The following is a 19,571-nucleotide window of genomic DNA, read 5'->3' as shown; positions in this document are numbered from 1 at the left end:
CAGGACATTCACCTGGTTATATTTGGGACCCAGCTTCAGGAGAGAGCACTAAACCTTTAAAGAAACCAAGGACAGCACTGAAAAGCCAAGAGTAAACTATGAATCCTGGCAGGGGAGGGTGACATCATAGAAGAGAGATGGGCCCAGGAGCCAATTATTGATAAAGGTGGATGAAGGTAGGAGGGCCAATCAGGTGGGCCAGGGGAGGAGCGTCTTCCCATCCCTCTTGTAGAAGTGCTCACTGGGAGTTCAGTGCTGAGTGCCTGGAGCTGAGCTCATGTCAAGTTTCTGTGACTTCTTACTGAGAACTGGAAAGGATCCTTGGAAATCCTCAAGCATAACAATGGTAACTTGATGGTACTGGAGCTGGGAATGGGATGGAATTTTGGCCAGTCTTAATGGTATTGGGCAGAACCCCTGTATACCCAGAGTGTCTTTGCACAGCCCCAGGCACAGCTGTGTTTAAGGAGTGCAGTTCTTTGGAGGCAAACATGAATTCTGGCCTCAAAATGAGAAAACACTATCAATTGAATTCCTTATGTGAGGCTTCCACTCGCAGTGATGTTATGGCATGAACAGAACTCATAATCTCATGGCACTGTGTGTTATGAGTTATGGAACCAAAATTAAAATGAGAAAGCTGCTTGACTTTGGGAATGTTTTGTACATGGACAGAGAGCCATGAGAGTACACCTGGCTCTATGGATTTAAAATTGATCTCCATCTTTGTTCCCTTTTCTTTTTTCTTTTATGTTTTATTATTATTGTTTGGATACAGAGTGTATCTCTGTAGTCTGGCCAGCCCATGAGATCCAGGATATCCTCTTCCATCTGTCTCCAGTGTGAGGATATTACAGACCAGTGTCACTGCACCCAGAAAATGAAATTCTTTGAGCTGAGGTTCTCCAACCCTTTTCTTCAGCCTGTGGGGTCTATAGGAAACAGGTTTGAGAGATAAACTGGATGTTTGTGTTTACATTTCTGTTACCCCAGGAGTTTAGTAATTAGTGCCTGCAAGTCACTCTGGTAGACTAGAATCTGCAATTTATTGTGAAGTTCAAAGTCCTAGGTCATGGTCTATTCTGATTTTAATTCTTATCCCAGCCACTACTTTTGCAACTTTATCTCAGGCCATTTTTTAGCGAGTGCCTTATTTATAAGGTAAGTAGATAAATACTTTTTTACAATTGAACTACTGAAGCAATGGTTTTCTTAAAGTTTAGAATGTTGTGAGGTATTTGGGGGATGGTGATGCATTAGTTCCTGAGTGGAAATTTTTTGCTGAGAACAACTTCCTGTAGGTGCTGCGTGCTAATCCCACACTGAGAAAAACAGCAAACTGGTGTCTACAGGGATGTAGAGATCTGATAAAATGAGAGTGGAAATGGAAGTAGGTTTCATAACTGAAAAAATTTGTTACATTTGGGTTGTGCTTTAGTTTGACCTGAAATTTGAAGCAGTGAGTGGGGTGTGGTGGCACATGGCTTTAATCCTAGCACTCAGAAGGCTGATACAGGAGGATCCTTGCAAGTTTAAGACAAGCTTGGGGCATGAAGTGAGTTCCAGGACATGACATTCTGAATTACATCATGAGTCCTTGTCTCAAAAAGAAATTTGAACAATGACATGGACTGTTTTACCGAAGTAGAGGTATCTTCACATGGTCAGGATCTGCATGAGTATTAAAGAATAAGAAAAAAGTTTTAATAATATGTGCCAACATGATGGAAAGGAAATGAGAGAGCAGGGGCATGAGGAGGGAGGCCCAATCAGCAGCCAGCTTTGTAAAGGACTTCTGAGGTGAGCTTGAACTACTGTGACAGCACTGGAGGATTGTCTGCGTGGTAGGTCTGAGAGTAGGAAAAAGCTCACAGGCCTATAGAAAGGAGGGAAACTTAGTCATGGATAAAAACTTTTTCTATATGTACTGATCAGCTCTCCTAATCATGTATGAGGTAAGATAGGTACTTAGAACCCTGGTATTGAAGGTTTTGAAATATGTTGGGCATCACAACTAAAATAACATGGGAAGGAGTTTCTTTTGGACACCAAAGATTTTAAGATACATTTGTTGTTTCTTCTTGTCCAGTGACTGACTTTAGAAAGCTGGCCCTTATTAACATCCTGCAAAGTTTGAAAAAAAGATTTAATTAATAATTTTTTTTTTTTGGCATTTAGAGATGACGTCTTACTACTTTGCACATGGTCACAAGAAGAGGTGTGTCTTTGCCAGCACTTTGACTGCTGAGTTTGATATATGGGAATGAAATTGTCTACCCTTATATGTCCAGCAGAAATTCATGTTCTTTTAAATTTAAGAATGAGTTTTAGGCACAACAAAGGTTAAGAGAAGAAGTATTTACTGAGTGAAAGAATGCTTCTGTGAGAGAGACAGAAGGGGTCCCATGTGAGTTGCCAAAGACTCTGCATTTTCTAGGAATTTTTATAATGTAAAACAGTGAGATGAGGCAAGTCTAAAGGCTGATCAATAACTCACAAGACAGGCAGGCATGAGGTGGGAAAGAGCTATGGTCAAACAATCAGTTTTCCTCCTCAGGTAAAATTGACTATATCAGAGATAAACGGGGAATTGAATCACATAGCAAGCTAGCATTCTTTATGGATCAGTCACTTTTTCTGTAGGTGGTTAAAATGGCAACTCCTGTCTTCTCAAGGTGATGCATCCCTAATCCCTAAGAATTATACTTAAGGGTGTGATTGTATTTCTTTGTCATCTATCTTGAGATCTGGTCCACAGCATGTGGTTTGTGTGTCTCTTCCAAAGTCACCAGATATCTCATCCTCTGTGGGGGCCTTCCAGAGCCTAGCCATTTCTGATGGATGTAATATTTCTAACTAGCTCAACTGCCCGTGAGGGGATGACAGAAATATTCTGCTTTGATGGTGATGGTTATGCCTCTGCTTTGCTGGAGGGAATTAGGTCTCCTTCTTTAGTTCACACTTAACGCTCAGAGCCTCATACATCATCCATTGTAATGCTACAGTCTCAGGCATGCACTGCCATGCCTGGATAAGTGTTTTTTTTTTTTTTTTTTCATGTCACCCAATTTCACCAAGAATTCACTGTTGGGGTAAAATAAACAACACTGAGTCATGGTGATGCACAAATTTAATTCCAGCCTCCTCAGAAAGTTAGGAGTGCTTAAAAATCAAGGCCACCCCGGATTACTGAACTTTTTCAATATGAGATGCATATTGAAAGTTTATGCCCATCTCAAATTATCTTTTATAAAGTCCATGGGGCCCTTGGCTAATGAGGAGAAAATGTTTCAGTGTAAACTTATATTGAATATTTAAGTTGACACATAGTTTGTACTAGCGATACATGGCTCAATGTGAAGTTTATATGCTCATGTTGGAGGATACAGAGATGAGTCTCTGGTCTCTGGAAAAGGACACCATGGGTGAACAACAGTGATTCACAGTGTGCTGCATTCAGTGAGCTACATGTCATTTAGTGTTGTATTATGAATTTCTCTTTCTGTTATATCTGAAATACATATCAAAGCATTTGTATTCAGCAGGTTGAAAAACATCTAATGTTTAATGATAGTGTCTGCAATAACAGATTTGTTTTTTGTGCATATTCAATTCATTTTGTTGTCCCTTAGTTTTAGTTTGATCAAGTCATTTTCCTTATGAAACTCAAATATCTCTTTTGTGTTATTTCTTCCAGCCTTCAATTTTGTACCCTGTAGAACAGGAGCCACGGTTACCCAGTTGTTTCCAGTTTAGATAGCTGTATTCACCTGTTTCTCTTGAGCAGCTCTATCAGGAGAGCAGTGAAATCCTGTTTGGAAATGTGAACACTACTCTGGGTATTTTGTGTCTATATTTCCCTGGATTTTTTTATTATTGTTGTACTGATGTGGCCCCATATGGTCATACTGTTTGACCTATATACCCCAGACAAGAGGATAAAATGGAAATTTGAAATTAGTGGACCTGAGCTGAGAGGCTGATGTTAAGTTTATAGTTAGACTCTACAAGTGTTTCTGTAATATAACTTTTAATGTCATCTCTGTAACACAGCTTAAGGTTTATAATTTCAATTGAGTGGTGTGATTTATCATCAGAAGGATTTGTATATTCAGGAGTTTCATCTCTTTAAAAGGAGAGGAGTTTCCAACGTATCTAGGACTTTATTAGAGTATGGACTACATGCATATTTGTGTGAGCATACAGAAATTGTTCAATAAGGTGACTAGAGCATGAAAATCACTAGATTCAATTCCTAGGACCTTCACTCAAGTAGAATGGGAGAGGTGAAACTGCCCAGGAAAAATAGGCAAAGCACATTGTGTATTTTGTGATTAATTATTCCACTTAAAATAAGATTTGAGCATTTTTTGATTTTTCATGATATGAATTACTGCTTTAAATCCATGAGGGTGACATAGTACTCTTAAGTAGGACAGGCTGCAGAATATTGGAATGATTGTGTCTAATATACAGATAATTTTGTGAATCTTTTCTTTCTGGAGAAGGGATTCCAGTGGTTATAGGGCTTTACTGATAAAATGTTTCTTTATCTCCTGCAAAGATTTAAGAGGGTCAGAAAATAATTACTATGTATGAAGAATATCTGTGAAGGGAATTCTTAGCAAAATAAAGATTATTTTGTAGTGATTATTATGGTGTGTCTCATGATAGTATGAATGTCCCAGTCCATTTTTAATGCTCTGCACTTCTTTGTGAATTACTGATTTATAGCACATGGCAAATGACTCCCTTTTCTGTGCTTGACAAAAACAAATATGACCTGGTTTGAATAATAAGGGAAAACAAGTCTCTTACTTTTTTGTGGATGGGCATAGGTATTTCATTGCCTTATGATATTGGCTTCAGGTTGCTCATTCTCTCAGAATCAAATCGTCAACCTTCCAGTGGAGATTCTTCAGTAGTGAGAGAGAGCCTGAGAGGCAGGGTTCATGCACCAGATGTAATCTTGTGGGTCATGTTTCCTTGCAACATGAAGCCACACGCATACATGTCTTTCCTAATAACCTCAATGCCTTCAAACACTCAGATTGTGACAGTAGAATTCTAGGCATCAGGCATGCAGATTTGAGTATTTACTTTGAAAAAATTAGTAAGTCACAAGAGATTAGCATTCATCCCTTGAGATGGAAAGGTCTATTACAGAAAATTTACATGCTGAATCCTTGTCTTCTCACAGGGCCAGAATTGAGGGTGGGACACTGCACACAGCCTTCTTTCTGCTCTCCAGCTAGGTTTAGTTTTCATAAGTCTTGAATCCATTGTAGTGACACTGTTGGATATCTTAACCGAGTCATAGGAAACGCCAGGGACATCTAACTATGACAAATAAAATGAGAGTTTAATATGATGCCTCAAGCAGACAAATAGCATCCTCGACATTGAGTTTCATGGTAATGCTGTTGAATTCCAGAATCAATGAACACACCCTCAGAATTCTAAGTCCTTCTAGGATGTTTAAAAATCACATGAGAATTTTTTTTTTAAAGTTTAACATCAATAAATTTTAAAATACATATTACTATGGCTATGATGAAAATAATTACTAGGAGCCTTCCAGGCATGTGTAAACTACAGTCTTACATCTAGAATCATGCAATAAATGAATAAACTGTTGAATACATTAGGTTCTATACCTTATAATGATTAAAGTTGGATGTTATGATAGGAATTTAAATAACAGAGGGTGAAATAATACAATAAAGGACAACTTGCAAAGTGGCTGCCTCTTAAAAACACAAATTAATCTCTGAAGTAGGGCATTCACATGTACATGTAATTTGTTTAAAACAGGGAATCAAACTCACAATGCCACATTGCCTGGTAAGCAATGTGCTGCTCAGCTATATCCCTGATCTTGTATAACAATTTTTTCTCTGTGTGCAGAGAAAGAAGCACCATTTGCTCCTGTAATTATTATACTTCATTGATAGTGACTGTACATTGTTGAAAAGGACACGCTAAATGATGCACCTTGTGCTTTTTATATGTTTCATATGTGGTATTCATATTTTTAAAATTATGTCAGTATGAATTGCATGTGATATAATGCTCATAATTTCAATCAATTGGTTTTTTTCTTTTTTTATTTAAGGAGAAAAAAATAGAAAAATGGTACAAGTAATACAAAATTTAAAAAATAAACAGTAATAAATCACTAGTTAATCGATTACATATTCTCTTCTTAAATAGTTGTTCAAGTTATAAAATTGAAGCATATAAAGTGGACTTTCAAACAGTGAGAGTGCAAACAGTTTTGTTCAGTGATCCAAAAAACCTCAGTAATATGGTTATCTATCTTATACACTTAAACATATATGCAGTTATAAACTTTAGAGCACTTTCTTTTCTTTTCTTTGACACATTTTGGGCATTATTACTCCCACAGTTCTTATTACTTTTTCTGAAGAGAATAAAACCAAATGCGATATATCAGAACAGAGTCAGTCAAATCAAAAGGATGGAAATAATAGGTAATGTAAAAACAAAATACAAGGTGATCAACAATGGTTAGCATACTGCCTCTTGCTATTTTAAGAAGAATTGCCAGTTACAATAAAATTGAATAAAACAGTAAAGAATAAAACCAAAGCATTGGAGACATTACAGGACTTTAAAAGAAGATAATAGTCAACCGGAATGGGCATCATAATGAAGCTTATTGTCTTCAGAGTTTTGCCTATACTTTCGAAACTGGTACTATCAAGCAAAGTGGAATACGGAAATATCAGTCAAAAGAAGATCGTGAGTGCAATACAGGATTTCAAATCAAGTTAATAGGAAATCAAAGTAGGTTACTATAATGTATCCTGCTATTTTTTTATTTATTTTTCCCTTAATTAAAAAGAAAAAATAAATAATTTTTTTTTAAAAAGGGGATTGAGATAAAAAAGAGCATAACAACAGAAACAGCGCAGGTCAAAACATAACCTTTTAAGCAAAATAGTGTTTCACCACAAGATATGCTGACACAAAAAAAAGTTACCGTAGTGTCTCTTTCCTTGAAATCTTTGAGTATAACTTCGTATACTGTAGCACCAAACATATCAAGACACTATAAATCCATTCAAGAGAATGACATTATTACCAGATATTTAGAACCAATTAAAAGAAAAAGAACAATGGTTTCTGTATAATCTTCTTGTCTATAAAAATTTTTACTTACATTATCATACATAATAAAATCCAATAAGATACAACCTTTCAAGCCCAATCGAGACAGAAGAATACAAGTTTAATGGGACTTCAAAACAAGATGATACTGAATCAACACTAGCTCTGATGATGTCTTGTTTTCTGCAAAATAGCTGTTCCTACCATCCGATCTTCTCTACCTCATTTCTGTTGAGCTCTTTTTCTGTCGTTTGTTGTCAGCTTGTCTTCTTCATTTTGCTTTCTGCTCCATTCATTGTTGCCTCTCGGCCACTATTTCTGAAATGTTGGTATTTTCCTTTTTTAGAATATCCTGCAGTATTGTCTGCAAAGTTGAATTGATGGTTGCAAATTGCCCTAGTTCCTCTTTATCCTGGAAGCACCTTATTTTTCCATCACCTTCTAGGGACAGTTGTTCAGGATATATCAATCTTGACTGCAGGTTATTATCTTTCAAATCTTGAATTATTTCCCCCCATGCTCTTCGTGATTTGATGGTTTGTTCACAGAAGTCTGCTGAAATTCTGATGGGTGTTCCCCTGTAAGTGTTCTGTTTCTTGTCTCTGATGTCTTTTAATATTCTGTTCTTATATTGGATTTCTGGAATTTTGATTATTATATGCTTGGGTGTAGCTCTATTTGGGTTCTAGGTGGCTGGGTTCCTGCATGCCACATACATTTGAGTATCTTTACCAGTTGCTAACATAGGGAAATTCTCTTGGATTATTTCTGTGAATAGCTTTTGTAGTCCATTTGTTTGTGTCCCTACTTCTTCTTTTATGTTCTCAATTCTTAAGTTATAGATCCTCTAATCATCTAGCCTTTGTATTGTTGCTGTTCGTATTTTGTTATTTTTAAGAAGTTTTTCATTTCATGCTCCCATATTACAAATCTGTCCTCCAGTTCAGATAATCTATCCTTAGTTTCTTTCAAGCTGTTATGCCAGTTTTTGATACAGTTTTTTGTTTCCTGGTAATCACTTTGAACCTGCTTCACATATTCTGTTTTCTCTATTTTCTCTATCAAACAATTCTCCCCTCTTTTTCTGTTCTTCCATTCCAACATCTGTTCTTCCATTTTTTTCTTGGGTGGTGTTTAGCATTTTTCCTAACTATTTTACTTATATCTTGCTTCAAGTTATTAATAATTTCATTCCTTAACTTGTCTATAAGGCTCCAGAGATAGCGCTTTGTGTCTATTGGTGCCATGTCTGATATTGCATGTTTCTCAGGATTGGGTGCAGAGGACCCTTTCTTGTCGCTCCCTCTTCCCATATTTTTTGTTCCTTTTATACAAGCAAATATAGAATGCCCAGTTTCTTTCTTTGTTGGTTACAGTTGGGCTGGTGATTTAACTCAGTGGCATAAGCACCTGCCTTGTAAGCAGGCGATCGTGAGTTCGATCCCAGGTACCGATAAAAAATTTTTTTTTTGTTTGAATTGCGCCAGCTAGATGTTCCTGCCCACTGCATTGTACTAGGGAGATAGAGACCTTGGGAGCCTATGCTGGGCCCTCCCCTCCAGATCAACCTACTGAAGGCTTCACTGCTAGGGTGCACCTCCCAGCACTGGGACCTGGTTTGGGCTAGCCTACCGGGTCTTAGTCAGCAGCGTCACACAGACCAGGAACTCCCCAACAATCTCGCTTCAGAGGGGAATATGTGACTGAAGTCACTGCAACAACCTGTTCTGGCTAGTCTGCCTGGTCCCAGTATGTCCTTTGCTGAAGCCTCCTACTCTGTGGAAGGGTCCCTGTTCCTCTCACTCACCGCAGGTCAATGCAGGGCCCCCAGCCAGTCCTGCTCTCAACTCCGTTCATCGCTTTCCACTCTCAGAGCTTTTGTGGCTCTCTCCTTGCTGTGCAATTGGGACACAGCAGCAGCTTCAGGAAATGCAAATCCAGCTTCCATGCTGAGACCTTATCTGTTCCTGTTATATCACTAGGATTGTGTTTCCAGTTGGTTTCTGTTAGTTTAGTTTGTTCCTGGGTTGGCAAAGTGTATCTTCCCTTGATTAGGATTTCTTGCCCGGCACCATTCCTGGATTTTAAGTGCGGTTTCTCAGAGAGCCTCTGAAGCTGCTGCTCTCTATCCACCATGTTCTCCTGGGGTTCCAACATTTTTTCTTGGTGAGTACATTCAAGTTTCTTCTGGCCAGGGATTTAGCTCAGCAGCATAAGTGCCTTCCTGGCAAGCACAGAGTTGTGAGTTCAATCCAGTTTTTGGAGGTTTCAGTCCACACTCAGTTGGCTCCAAGGCAAGCGGGCAAGGCTGGGCTGCGGTTCATGGTGGCTGCAAGCCAAATCAGTTGTTGATACCTGATACATATTTACATGGCACATATCTCTATTCCAATGCAGAGATATTGTCTGTGGTATATTATCCTATAAATTCTATTAAATTTTTGTTGAAACTTTAATTTTTTCACCATGTAGACTCTTATTTGAAAGTGAATATATTTGTGTGCATTCCAACTTACTCTGGCAATTTTTTCATCTTGTGTCTTGTCTGTGTCCACTGACATCAATGTCTGACTTTTTCCCCAGATATTTATGTATTTAGTTACATTAATTACTAAGTAATGCCTCTAATATTTTTAAGTTTCTTCTCTATTGTTCTTTGGAATCTGCTCAAATATAGAGCAATGAATATCCTATTTCCTGTGGGGTGATTAACATTTTTATATTACAGCAATTTGCTCTAGTTCTCTTTGGAAACTTAGCTTCCTGCGGCTCAGGGATGGGCCTGTTATGTGCTCTGCTGTCCCTAGTCTCAGATTTCCAAAAGACTGCCATGCAGAGTGATGCCATGCACTCAGTTCACAGCTGCTCTGTTGAGCTTCCCTCTGCACTGTGTTCTCTAACGTTCTACAATGGAAGTCTATGTTCTTTTCCAGTACCTGCATTCACTGGTTTTTAATATGTTTTGAGACATCAATTTTGAGGAACTGAAATAATTCTAAATGCGCATTCATTGACATGTATTGTGAAATCCTTAATTATTTAAGCTTTTTATTGAAACATTATTTAAAATTTGTGTTTTGATGTCTCATTCTAAGGATATTCTTCATTTTTTCTACTTTTCATTTATAATTTTATTCCACTATTGTGTAAGAGCCTGCTTTGCATGACTTCCACTCCACTGACTATGTTACATTCTGTATTGCTGTGTTGAATCTGGTTTACACGTGTGGATACTTATTGCCTTGCGGTGAGAATATTGTGGTATGTTTTTCTGTGATAAACCATTCAATAGAATCCATCTGATATATTGCTTTGAATTATTATCTTGTTGAATTTATGTGTGACCTTAAAGATTGCTCTGTCTTCTTGAGCTGTCAGTCACTGATGAAGATGTTTTGAACTCTTAAATATATACTTGTAAATGATTGATTTTTCTCTTTCAATTCTGTTTCTGTTTATGCAGTTGATTGCTCTTTATATGGTACATGTATTAAGGAATGATATTTGTTTCTAAATAACTGCTGATTGTACATGTGGAATATAATCAAGCTAATGTAGCTTGAGTATGTTTTGTTGAATCAATGGCACTGAGGTATGTCTTTTTGCATAGCTTAATATTTAACCTATATTATCAGTGTGCACATAATAAACACTGCTCTCCGGATCATGAGAGTATTTGCGGATTACCTAGTTGTCTAGCTATTAATCAGCTCTGACACCTGTTATCTCAGTTCCTTTTAATCTGACCTGTTCTCCTGATAATTTGTCCTCTCCTGATAGGGTGACCTGTTCTCCTTTTGGTGAACTTCAAATTTCACAACTGTTAGTTCTGAATTTGTTACACTGATATTTGTAACTGTAGTTTGTTTATTACTATCTAATATGTAAACTGTCTAAACATTTCATATCTCAAGACAGATAAACAGATACAAATCAATTAGTACCTGTATTGCAATTTATTGTTTTAAACATTTAAAGAAAATCTTGTTCTCAAAGATTTTGTGTATAGATTTAATGAAAATAGTGAAAGAGTCACAGGTGTATTCAGAAAGTTTCACCACTGTGTCTTAAGCAAGAAATGAAGGTAACCATGTGAAAAATACCTTCAGATCAGAAAGTATTATTGCATGATTGATGACAATTCTTTGGAAATATTCCAAAGTGTACAATGTGTTCTTTTATAGAAATGATTCTTTTAACTTATTCCCTTAAATTTTTTAGAAACTACAATTCAAATTGCATGACAATTCTTTGGAAATATTAAAAAGTGTACATTGTGTTCTTTTATGGAGATGATTCTTTTAACTTATTCCCTTTAAGTTTTAGAAACTAGAATATAAATTGCAGATAGAAATATATTGTGAGGTTTTGTGGTATTTCTCAATTCAATCATTTCTCACTGTCATTCACAAGGGCTGATATGTGAATCAATGCCAAAGTACATTCTCATTTATTCTCTTTTTTTATTTAAGGAAAAGGAAACAAAAAAATACATGGAGATAAAAAAAGGGGCTAGAAATAATACAAAATTAAGGAAAAACAAACGGTAAGAAATTGCTGGTTGATAAGTTACATATTGTCATCTTAGAAATAGCTGCTCAGGTTACAGAATTAAAGTATTTAGAATGACATTCAAAAAGTGACACTACAAACAGTTCTGCTCAATGATCAAACAAATGCTCAGTAATATGGTTATCAGTCCTACACATTTGTTTTACAACTCAAAAAGGGTAAGATTAAACATATCAAAACAGAACAAAACAGTTTAAAAAAACCTTTAAAGAAATACAGATTTCAAAGCAAGTCCACTGGAGATCTTTGCTGTCTATTTAACTGTCTCTAGTTTCTTACAAATAATTGTCCCCATCTTCACCCACTTTATATACTTACTGCATATTATAGAACTAATCAAATCATTACAGGATGATGAAGGCTTTCTAGGTTTTCAAGATCTAACATTAGGGAAGACAATAATAACCACCATCGCATCTCTCATTCTCTTTGTGATAGCTGTCCCCATCTCTACATATGCTGAAATTGAACTCAAGAAACCAGTCCAATGTCATTCTAATCAGCGAACAATAGTATTTGTAGAATTTATATCATAATGCTACAAGATTAGCCTCGGGTTTCTTAGCATCTCTTCCTCAGAGTATCTGTCCCTTACATCTTGCATTATATAATCTGTTCCCATAAATAATTTAAAAAATTCATGTGTGAATTTCTACATATATATCTATCTATCCTCTCTGTATTATAGGGAAAACCAAGTCGTAGCAAGATAGAAAAACAATTTCCTAGAAAAAGCATGCAATGGATAAGACATATAAGACCACAATATAAATGATCTTCCATAGTTACTATGTTTTCTCTTGTTATTTTCAATAGAATTGTCCACAACACCGGCTTATTATAGTTAAACATAGTATTACCTATTTTTATAAAAACTTAACTTTGAAAGCATTGTAGGATTTGAGGGCTGCTAATAGTTAATACCAGTATGGATATCCTTTACATCTTGTCATCTTCAGAGTAGTTGCCTCAATTTTTAGGATTGATACTAACAAGCATACCAAATTCAAATAAAATCAGCCAAGGCAAACCCGTGGTCTTATGAATTGGATTCAATTAAGATCAGTCATAGTAAGACAATGTAAGTAATACAGGATTTCAATTTAAGTTAATAGGAAAATAAGGATAGTTACCATAGTATAACCTGCTATTTTTAGGTCAGGATGTCTGTGCCATCAAATCTGACATGAGTGGACAGACCAGAACAAATTAAATTCAAACTAAATATGGCGATAAAACTACTGTGTCTTTTAAATCCTTATACACCATTAACAATGACCTCTGCCTTTTTAAAATAGTGTTTCAGAGCTGTCTATCTTAAAGGCTATAGCTTAAAGTCTCTGACTCATGTCTGCTACTCCACTTTTCTGCTATAATTTGTCCACTTTATTCCCTCATTCCACTGTCTGCCCCATTCATTGAGGCCTCTCTGCCACTGTTGCTGGAATCCTGGTATCCCTTCCTCTCTTTCTCTGGAATGTCCTTTAGCACTCTCTGTAGGGTTGGATTGGTGGCCACGAACTCCCACAGTTCCTCCTTGTCTTGGAAGCATCTTATTTCTCCATTATTTTTGAGAGAGAATTTTGATGGGTATATGAGCTTTCGTTGCATATTATTTTCTTTCAAGACTTGGAATATTTCTCCCCACTCCCTTCTTGACTTAAGACTTTGTGTGGATAAGTCTGCTGTTATTTTGATAATTTTCCCGTTGTAGGTAATCTGCATCTTTTCTCTGGCTGCTTTTAATATTCTGTTCTTTTGGTGAATTTCTGGAATCTTGATTATTATATGTCTAGGCATAGATCTGTTTTTGTTGTAGGTAGGTAGCGTTCTATATGCCTCTTTTATCTGAATATCATTTCTGTTTGCTCTACATGGGAAATTTTGCTTTAATATATCTGTGGATATTCTTTGTATTTCATTTTTGGTTGCTCCTGCTTCCTCACTCACATTCTTTATTCTTAAGTTATGTATCTTTTTGTCATCTTCTAGCCTTTGAATTGTTTCTTTCTGGTTCCTTGTTATTTTTTCTTTCACGATCAAATGTCATAAATCTGTCTTCAAGATTCAGAAGGCTGGCTTTAGTTTCTGTCAGGATATTCTGTCAGTATCTTTTTGTCATCTTCTAGCCTTTGAATTGTTTCTTTCTGGTCGCTTGTTATATTTTCTTTCACGATCATATGTCATAAATCTGTCTTCAAGATTCAGAAGGCTGGCTTTAGTTTCTGTCAGGATATTTTGCTGGTGGTCAATGGAGTTTTTAGTTTCCTGGTATTCTCTTTGGATCTGTTTCATGTATTCTAAGTTATGTTTAAATTCTTCTTCAGAAGTTTCTCTTTCTTTTCTGATTTCCTCAGTTATTCCATCTGTGTTCTCTTGGGCGGGGCTTGTCATTTCTTTAATTAGTCTCTTTATATCTTGCCTCACTTGGATCAGGAGTACAGCTTTAAAATCATCTATGAGTTCATAAAGGTATTTTTTAATTTCAGCTGATGCTGTGTCGAGTATTGGATGGTTACTGTGCTTGTTCTCTTCAGTGTTTACTTCTCCTGGGTTTATTTTCTCATGTTGGGCAGCTGGAGATTTTTTTTTTTTATCTCTTATCATGTTTCTGGTTTCTTTCAGGCTGGAGTGTCCTTGGGGTCCCTGGCCCTCTCTGTATTGCTTAGGGCCTTTCAGAAATGTGCTGGCTTGAGTTTTTGCTGTCCTCCCCAATTTGCTGTTATTTGGGGTAGGATGGGATGCAGAGGCGGTACAGGCTAGGCTCCAGCCTCTGTGCCAGTCAATCCGTAAATTAGGCTGTACTTTCTGGATGTCACTGAGTTGTGACTATTTTGTATCTGCTTATTGGGCCCCAAGTAGAGGCTTAGATTAGCCCCAGTAGCTTCTGCCAGTTCTCCCTGTACCAGAAGCAGCTGACTAATGTCACTATGACACAGGTTTCTGCCCAAATCCCAGCTGTTCTCTTCCAGACCTCTCTGTGACAGGAGCACCAGGAGAGCAGGTCTGCCCAAATCCAAGATGTCTACCACTAGTTCTCTGTATGACGCTGAAGCCAGCACGGCATCAGGCTCTGCCCAATTTCAATATGTCTTCCACCAGACCTCCCTACAGGGGACTCGGTTATGTCACCGAGCTGTAGGTTCTGCCCAACTCTAAGATGTCTGCTGCCAGACTCTCAGTGTTATTGATGTCCCCGTGGTGGCGGGCACTGCCCAGTTCCAAGATGTTCTCTGGCCAACCCCAGCAGCTGCAGGGTCCCCAGTACTCACCAGGGTTCAGTGCAGGTCCTCCTCTCGGGTCCACCACACACCATGCCACCCACCCTCCCCGCGCTCCCCGCACAGTGAGGAATGGTCAGAAAACTGCACAGCATTCAGCTCCACAGCTCCAGAGCCTTTTACAATCTCCTCTGGTGCAGAGGGGCAGTCCTGGCTGCTTCTCGGTTTCCCAGGTCTCAGTTTCCAGCAGTGACCAAAAGCCAACACAGCTTTTCCTGTTGGGTCCATGGGTCAGTTCGCTGATTTAAAGGCGTGGGATTTGCAGCCTCCCATTATCAGCCTTCACAGTCTCAGCACGACATTAAATCCTCCAGGTGTGCTGTCTTGGTTAATCAGAATTGTTACCCATTTGTCTGGCCCTCTCCATGTTGTGATATTCTAGCTTCTAATATGATTTCTCCAGAGAGACTCTCCACCCGATCCCCTAGCAAGCCGCCATTTTCTCAGCCCCCCTCATTTATTCTCTTGTCACAGTTTCTGAGTCTGTAATTTCACTTGAAAAGAATCACGTGTATTTCAAGGAATCATAGAACAAAATATTTTGTAGACATTAGAAAGAATTCACTTGTGTGTAGATTTTCATAAACTCCATAGAAAAGGAGTTTGTGGAATTTAAGAATAAATCTAAATATTTTTTCTTCCACAGTTCAATATTGTTTGGTTATTTTCACAAATGTGAGTTAGATTTTCTTTTCTATTCATTATTTCTGCTGGGTCACATAAATTTTGTTTACTTTTAGATTTGTGCTCATTGATCATAACTCTATGTAAAATCTTTGTATTATGTTCCCAATAAATGTTTTCTTGTTTAATTCCAATTTTCATAGATTTCAAATTCTTCTAATTTTCATGGCTGCTTGATTTTCTTCAGAAGAGTTTTGCACTGAGTGTTTTTCAGTATAAATTGCACAGTAATTCATGTTTCTCTTTCCCATTTCAATAATTCACCAATGCACATAGGCAACAATAGTGTGCAGGCCAGATTTCTAGGGACATACCTGTTTCTTTCTGAATGTAAATGAAACATATTATGCTTTCTTGCCTAGAAGCACAATGCCAGCTGAATTGTGACATAATATTCTACTTCCATGTAGATGAATTGAAGGTTGTTTTCCTTTCCTGAGATCCATTTGTCCACTGATATGAATGTTGAATGTCAAATGTTTTCCTGTTTATTATGCAAAATGTTTGCTTGCACACAAATATTCAATGTTTGTAGGCTTTTTTTCTCTAACTTACGTCTACAGTTGTTGAAACTAATCAAAGGTGCACTTGAATTCTCTTTTTGGTACTGGAAAGTATACTCAGGCCCTTGCAAATGTCAGACAGGTGCTTTTACCATTGAGATATATCCTGGGTGCAAAGTTGTGATTTGTCAATGACTGTGAATTAATTTTAATATTCATTTGGTATGGGGGTTTGATGAATGGCCTCACTTTGTAGTCTGAACTGTCCTTATTACATATCCCAGGCTGGACACTGTATGCATGGCAAAAATGAAATTTCTGGTACCCCTCTTACATCAAGATTTCAAGTTCTAAGAGTACAAGCATATACTACTCCTCTGTACTGAACTCTTCCTTCTTTATTTAGTGACCAGTTACTTTGCTATTCCTCAATTTTCACTCCATTTCAAGCATTTCATATATGTTTTTTTTCCCACATTATCTTCCATTGCACCCTAGTGGAATTTCCAGTATATAAGTACAAGGAGATAATTTAGTATCCCTGAGCTATAGATTTATAACTATATTTCCCTTATTTCCTTGTCTATAGAATGGTGAAATACAACTTTTCTGTCATTAAATTTTAATCATTCAGAAATCTCTTTTCATATTCAACTAAATATTTATCTGTAAATCTAGATTCAAAACCACAATGCTATTGATAAGAAAGACAAACTCAGTGTTATGAATAACCAATATTTTGCGAATGGTGGTTTGCATGCTCACTCTTTGAGCTCTGCTTTAAAGTAAGTGAAAAACTACACTATTGGTGGCCCTGCAGGATAAGCCATGCTACAGTTCTGTGATTGCTTTGGCAGTGTGTCATAGTCTAGCATCAGTGTTACTGGGTGCCTATATTTGAATGTACTTGAGTTTTGATGACCATGAAATGCAGTTAATACTTGAAGGAATGAATTTCAGCTAGATTATTTATGACATGAACTGAGATATATCAGGTCGTATGTGACTGAACTTCAGGACCCTTGTCATTATTTAGGAGACAGTGACCATTGAGGATGTAGCTGTGAAATTCACCCCAGCAGAGTGGGACTTGCTGACTCCATCCCAAAAGAAGCTCTACAGAAGAGTGGTGTGGGAAACATATATGAATATTATTGCAACAAGTAAGGATGACATGTTTATTTATACTAACAACATTAATTATTGCTCATTGATACAGTTTAATATATTTGATAATAATAACATTTGCTTGAGTATCTCAAGTCTGATTATACTATACTATGTGTGTAAATCAAATCAGTGATATTTTAATGCACAGTTATAGTAATTGTATTTTATTTCTATGTCCATATTACAGGAAGAATATGGAATAATCAGCAAATTAAGGAAGAGGACAAAAATTGCTCAAGTAATATAAGGTGACTGAAACATAAGAGAATGGGACATTACTTAATTGTCAGTGTGTGACATAAATATTACAACAAAGAACTTGAAGAAATGAAATCATGTTATACTTTATTTAACTTCAGAAAAATACCAAGAGATATACTTGATTTTATTTTGTATTATCTGGGAATCCATAGAAACATACTGAAATATAAGAATCAGAGGTAATTCTAATGCTATGTAGTAAATAACACTATCTAATGTCTCAGTTAAAAAATGGCCTTCATGATCAACAACATATAAATGTATGATAATAAATTTAAATATTGTATTCTGATATGTAGGAAATGAACAGATTGTGAAAGTTGATAAAAACCCATCTTCAAAATACCATTTATGTATACATGTGAATACTGAGATTTTCATGATCTAGAATTATTTTTACATAGCATTAGCATTCAAAATGAAAATGAATTCTACTGTTACAATAAGTATTCTGAAAATATCCTATAGAATATTGAGCTGTTCATGTTTAAAATCCCTCATACATTGTTGATGGATACATAAAATACAAACATGGTAAAAACTATTCAGTGGTCTGAAAATTAAAACAACATGTTTCATATTGTTTCACATGTACATCCACAATGATATCCTTTTTTAAATCTTTGAGCCATGATTTTATACTGTAGTTCAGGTTGACGTTGAACTTACTGTGAAGCCCATAATGGCCTGAAACTCAGAGCAATCCTCCTGCCTCTACCTCCTGACTGTTGAGTGGGTCATACTGTGTCATTATGTGTAATGATTCTCTCAGTATATTGTCAAATACATTAAAATCATCAAATGTTAGTGAACCATGAGTGTGTTGTTTGTTAAAGCACATGAAAAGGCATTTACAATATCCAATACAAGAATCAACTCACAGTAGCTAAGCATTGAGAAGATCCCAGATGCCCATCACTGGATGCCAAGGTAAAGAAAACATGAAGTTAGCTCATCATGGTGGTGCATTCCTGCAATCCAAGCAGCTGGGGAAGCTGAATCAGCAGTATGATAACTTGAAGTTCAGCTTGGGCAAGTTGATGGTCAATAAAAATCTCTCTCAACAAAACAAATAATAGATCAGCAAATGTAGTTCATTCTATGACCTGTGTTTTACTCCATGTTGAAAAAAAAAGCTATAAAGGGAACCATGATATCATTTCCCAAGAAACAAGAAGTATTGGACCTTAAGTGAAGTAATTCAGACATAGAAATGGAAATATCACAGGTTTCTCTCTCTCTCTCTTCTCTCTCTCTCTCTCTCTCTCTCTCTCTCTCTCTCTCTCTCTCTCTCTCTCTCTCTTGGTACAGAGAAATGAACTCACAATCTCATGCTTGCCAGGCAGGTCCTTAGGCTGCTGAGCTAAATCGCTGGCCACAACTCAGGTTTTTTCTTAAATGAGAAATTAAAACCTTATTTGAGAAGTGAAAGTAAAGAGAGATAATATATTACCAGAAATCCTTATGTTATGTAGATGAGAAAGATGATCAGGCTAAATAGACAAAGGGGAGATTAAGACACGAAGAGCTAAAAAAAATGATCAATGTTTGCTATTCATTTGTACCAGTCTCCTAAAATGATATTAAGTATTAGAATCACATAACAATTTAAAATTGCCTAAATGGAGCAGGGGATTTATCTCAGGGGCATAAGTGTCTGCCTTGCAAGCATGCAGTTGTGAGTTCAATCCCTGGTAAAAAAAAAAAAAAAAGTAACAATTTTTAGAATGGATAGTATTTTGAAAGCAGTCCTGTAGGGCAGTGAGTCAGTTAACCATCAGAATTACTTAGCAGGAATAAAACTAAATTTGACATCATAAAAATTATTGCTAATGTGGAGCCTTTTCCATCGTGATTGATATCTTTTTTTGTATTTCTTCACAGATGTGATGAAGACAATTATTTGAGAATTGAAGAGGAGCAATATAAATGTAATGAAGATGTAGAGACCTGCAGTGATTTCCAG

General features: G+C 36.7%; 1 long non-coding RNA gene across 1 annotated transcript; it reads left to right on the top strand.

Moving 5' to 3' along the window:
* The first annotated feature begins 206 nt into the window (after positions 1–206).
* On the top strand, positions 207–18,164 carry LOC134476762 (uncharacterized). The gene is made up of 3 exons (XR_010048560.1): positions 207–346; positions 17,211–17,337; positions 17,532–18,164. It is a non-coding gene; the product is annotated as an uncharacterized LOC134476762 (long non-coding RNA).
* Positions 18,165–19,571: the final 1,407 nt, after the last annotated feature.

Source organism: Cavia porcellus, unplaced genomic scaffold, assembly GCF_034190915.1.
Source record: "Cavia porcellus strain 051 isolate PalLab524CR breed Dunkin Hartley unplaced genomic scaffold, mCavPor4.1 scaffold_7, whole genome shotgun sequence".
Classification (NCBI taxonomy): Eukaryota; Metazoa; Chordata; class Mammalia; order Rodentia; family Caviidae; genus Cavia; species Cavia porcellus.
The sequence above is the reverse complement of the archived record's forward strand: the minus strand, read 5'-3'. Positions and strand labels throughout refer to the sequence as shown.